This window comes from Triturus cristatus, chromosome 5_1 (genome assembly GCF_964204655.1).
Source record: "Triturus cristatus chromosome 5_1, aTriCri1.1, whole genome shotgun sequence".
Taxonomy (NCBI): domain Eukaryota; kingdom Metazoa; phylum Chordata; class Amphibia; order Caudata; family Salamandridae; genus Triturus; species Triturus cristatus.
Window position 1 is genome coordinate 1024188852 of NC_140587.1, and position 4963 is coordinate 1024193814.

Genomic DNA, 4963 nt, shown 5'->3' on the forward strand with positions numbered 1-4963 from the left:
AGTAAGAGTTAAGACCTTAGCTATTAGGCAAGAGTAAGAGTAAAGACCTTAACCAGTAGGCCAAAGTAAGAGTTAAGACCTTAGCTAGTAGGCCAGAGTAAGAGTTAAGACCTTAACCAGTAGGCCAGAGTAAGAGTTAAGCCCTTAACCATTAGGCCAGAGTATGAGTCTAAGACCTTAGCTATTAGGCCAGAGTAAGAGTTAAGACCTTAGCTATTAGGCCAGAGTAAGACTTAAGACCTTAACCATTAGGCCAGAGTACGAGTCTAAGACCTTAGCTATTAGGCCAGAGTAAGAGTTAATACCTTAGCAATTAGGCCAGAGTAAGAGTTAAGACCTTAACTATTAGGCCAGAGTACGAGTCTAAGACCTTAGCTATTAGGCCAGAGTAAGAGTTAAGACCTTAGCTATTAGGCCAGAGTAAGAGTTAAGACCTTAACCAGTAGGCCAGAGTACAAGTCTAAGACCTTAGCTATTGGGCCAGAGTACGAGTCTAAGACCTTAGCTATTAGGCCAGAGTAAGAGTTAAGACCTTAACCATTAGGCCAGAGTACGAGTCTAAGACCTTAGTTATTAGGCCAGAGTAAGAGTTAAGACCTTAGCTATTAGGCCAGAGTAAGAGTTAAGACCTTAACCATTAGGCCAGAGTACGAGTCTAAGACCTTAGCTATTAGGCCAGAGAAAGAGTTAAGACCTTAACCAGTAGGCCAGAGTAAGAGTTAAGACCTTAACCTGTAGGCCATAGTACGAGTCCAAGACCTTAGCTATTAGGCCAGAGTAAAAGTTAAGACCTTAACCAGTAGGCCAGATTAAGAGTTAAGACCTTAACCAGTAGGCCAGAGTACGAGTCTAAGACCTTAGCTATTAGGCCAGAGTAAGAGTTAAGACCTTAACCAGTAGGCCAGAGTAAGAGTTAAGGCCTTAACCAGTAGGCAAGAGTAAGAGTTAAGAACTTAACCTTTAGGCCAGAGTACGATTCTACGACCTTAGCTATTAGGCCAGAGTAAGAGTTAAGACCTTAATCAGTAGGCCAGAGTAAGAGTTAAGACCTTAAACATTAGGCCAGAGTACAAGTCTAAGACCTTAGCTATTAGGCCAGAGTAAGATTTAAGACCTTAGCTATTAGGCCAGGGTAAGAGTTAAGACCTTAACCAGTAGGCCAGAGTACGAGTCTAAGACCTTAGCTATTAGGCCAGAGTAAGAGTTAAGACCTTAACCAGTAGGCCAGAGTAAGAGTTAAGACCTAAACCTGTAGGCCATAGTACGAGTCTAAGACCTTAGCTATTAGGCCAGAGTAAGAGTTAAGACCTTAGCTATTAGGCCAGAGTAAGAGTTAAGACCTTACCCATTAGGCCAGAGTACGAGTCCTAGACCTTAGCTATTAGGCCAGAGAAAGAGTTAAGACCTTAGCTATTAGGCCAGAGTAAGAGTTAAGACCTTAACCATTAGGCCAGAGTAGGAGTCTAAGACCATAGCTATTAGGCCAGAGTAAGAGTTAAGACCTTAGCTATTAGGCCAGAGTAAGAGTTAAGACCTTAGCTATTAGGCAAGAGTAAGAGTAAAGACCTTAACCAGTAGGCCAGAGTAAGAGTTAAGACCTTAGCTAGTATGCCAGAGTAAGAGTTAAGACCTTAACCAGTAGCCAGAGTAAGAGTTAAGCCCTTAACCATTAGGCCAGAGTACGAGTCTAAGACCTTAGCTATTAGGCCAGAGTAAGAGTTAAGACCTTAGCTATTAGGCCAGAGTACGAGTCTAAGACCTTAGCTATTAGGCCAGAGTAAGAGTTAAGACCTTAGCTATTAGGCCAGAGTAAGAGTTAAGACCTTAACCATTAGGCCAGAGTACGAGTCTAAGACCTTAGCTATTAGGCCAGAGTTAGAGTTAAGACCTTAGCTATTAGGCCAGAGTAAGAGTTAAGACCTTAACCAGTAGGCCAGAGTATGAGTCTAAGACCTTAGCTATTAGGCCAGAGTACGAGTCTAAGACCTTAGCTATTAGGCCAGAGTAAGAGTTAAGACCTTAACCATTAGGCCAGAGTACGAGTCTAAGACCTTAGCTATTAGGCCAGAGTTAGAGTTAAGACCTTAGCTATTAGGCCAGAGTAAGAGTTAAGACCTTAACCAGTAGGCTAGAGTATGAGTCTAAGACCTTAGCTATTAGGCCAGAGTACAAGTCTAAGACCTTAGCTATTAGGCCAGAGTAAGAGTTAAGACCATAACCATTAGGCCAGAGTACGAGTCTAAGACCTTAGTTATTAGGCCAGAGTAAGAGTTAAGACCTTAGCTAGTATGCCAGAGTAAGAGTTAAGACCTTAACCATTAGGCCAGAGTACGAGTCTAAGACCTTAGCTATTAGGCCAGAGTAAGAGTTAAGACCTTAGCTATTAGGCCAGAGTAAGAGTTAAGACCCTAACCATTAGGCCATTGTACGAGTCTAAGACCTTAGCTATTAGGCCAGAGTAAGATGTAAGACCTTAGCTATTAGGCCAGAGTAATAGTTAACACCTTAGCTATTAGGCCAGAGTAAGAGTTAAGACCTTAACCAGTAGGCCAGAGTAAGAGTTAAGACCTTAACCATTAGGCCAGAGTACGAGTTTACGACCTTAGCTATTAGGCCAGAGTAAGAGTTAAGACCTTAATCAGTAGGCCAGAGTAAGAGTTAAGACCTTAGCTATTAGGCCAGAGTAAGAGTTAAGACCTTAGCTATTATGCAAGAGTAAGAGTAAAGACCTTAACCAGTAGGCCAGAGTAAGAGTTAAGACCTTAGCTAGTAGGCCAGAGTAAGAGTTAAGACCTTAACCAGTAGGCCAGAGTAAGAGTTAAGCCCTTAACCATTAGGCCAGAGTACGAGTCTAAGACCTTAGCTATTAGGCCAGAGTAAGAGTGAAGACCTTAGCTATTAGGCCAGAGTAAGAGTTAAGACCTTAACCATTAGGCCAGAGTACGAGTCTAAGACCTTAGCTATTAGGCCAGAGTAAGAGTTAAGACCTTAGCTATTAGGCCAGAGTAAGAGTTAAGACCTTAACCATTAGGCCAGAGTACGAGTCTAAGACCTTAGCTATTAGGCCAGAGTAAGAGTTAAGACCTTAGCTATTAGGCCAGAGTAAGAGTTAAGACCTTAACCATTAGGCCAGAGTACGAGTCTAAGACCTTAGCTATTAGGCCAGAGTAAGAGTTAAGACCTTAACCAGTAGGCCAGAGTAAGAGTTAAGACCTAAACCTGTAGGCCATAGTACGAGTCTAAGACCTTAGCTATTAGGCCAGAGTAAGAGTTAAGACCTTAGCTATTAGGCCAGAGTAAGAGTTAAGACCTTACCCATTAGGCCAGAGTACGAGTCCTAGACCTTAGCTATTAGGCCAGAGAAAGAGTTAAGACCTTAGCTATTAGGCCAGAGTAAGAGTTAAGACCTTAACCATTAGGCCAGAGTAGGAGTCTAAGACCATAGCTATTAGGCCAGAGTAAGAGTTAAGACCTTAGCTATTAGGCCAGAGTAAGAGTTAACACCTTAGCTATTAGGCCAGAGTAAGAGTTAAGACCTTAACCAGTAGGCAAGAGTAAGAGTTAAGACCTTAACCATTATGCCAGAGTACGAGTCTAAGACCTTAGCTATTAGGCCATAGCAAGAGATAAGACCTTAACCAGTAGGCCAGAGTAAGAGTTAAGACCTTAACCAGTTGGCCAGAGTAAGAGTTAAGACCTTAGCTATTAGGCCAGAGTAAGAGTTAAGACCTTAACCAGTAGGCCAGAGTAAGAGTTAAGACCTTAACCAGTAGGCCAGAGTACGAGTCTAAGACCTTAGCTATTTGGCCAGAGCAAGAGTTATGACCTTAACCATTAGGCCAGAGTACAAGTCTAAGACCTTAGCTATTAGGCCAGAGTAAGCGTTGAGACCTTAGCTATTAGGCCAGAGTAAGAGTTAAGACCTTAACCAGTGGGCCAGGGTAAAAGTTAAGACCTTAACCTGTAGGCCATAGTATGAGTCTAAGACGTTAGCTATTAGGCCAGAGTAAGAGTTAAGACCTTACCTATTAGGCCAGAGTAAGAGTTAAGACCTTAACCATTAGGCCAGAGTACGAGTCTAAGACCTTAGCTATTAGGCCAGAGTAAGAGTTAAGACCTTAGCTATTAGGCAAGAGTAAGAGTAAAGACCTTAACCAGTAGGCCAAAGTAAGAGTTAAGACCTTAGCTAGTAGGCCAGAGTAAGAGTTAAGACCTTAACCAGTAGGCCAGAGTAAGAGTTAAGCCCTTAACCATTAGGCCAGAGTATGAGTCTAAGACCTTAGCTATTAGGCCAGAGTAAGAGTTAAGACCTTAGCTATTAGGCCAGAGTAAGACTTAAGACCTTAACCATTAGGCCAGAGTACGAGTCTAAGACCTTAGCTATTAGGCCAGAGTAAGAGTTAATACCTTAGCAATTAGGCCAGAGTAAGAGTTAAGACCTTAACTATTAGGCCAGAGTACGAGTCTAAGACCTTAGCTATTAGGCCAGAGTAAGAGTTAAGACCTTAGCTATTAGGCCAGAGTAAGAGTTAAGACCTTAACCAGTAGGCCAGAGTACAAGTCTAAGACCTTAGCTATTGGGCCAGAGTACGAGTCTAAGACCTTAGCTATTAGGCCAGAGTAAGAGTTAAGACCTTAACCATTAGGCCAGAGTACGAGTCTAAGACCTTAGTTATTAGGCCAGAGTAAGAGTTAAGACCTTAGCTATTAGGCCAGAGTAAGAGTTAAGACCTTAACCATTAGGCCAGAGTACGAGTCTAAGACCTTAGCTATTAGGCCAGAGAAAGAGTTAAGACCTTAACCAGTAGGCCAGAGTAAGAGTTAAGACCTTAACCTGTAGGCCATAGTACGAGTCCAAGACCTTAGCTATTAGGCCAGAGTAAAAGTTAAGACCTTAACCAGTAGGCCAGATTAAGAGTTAAGACCTTAACCAGTAGGCCAGAGTACGAGTCTAAGACCTTAG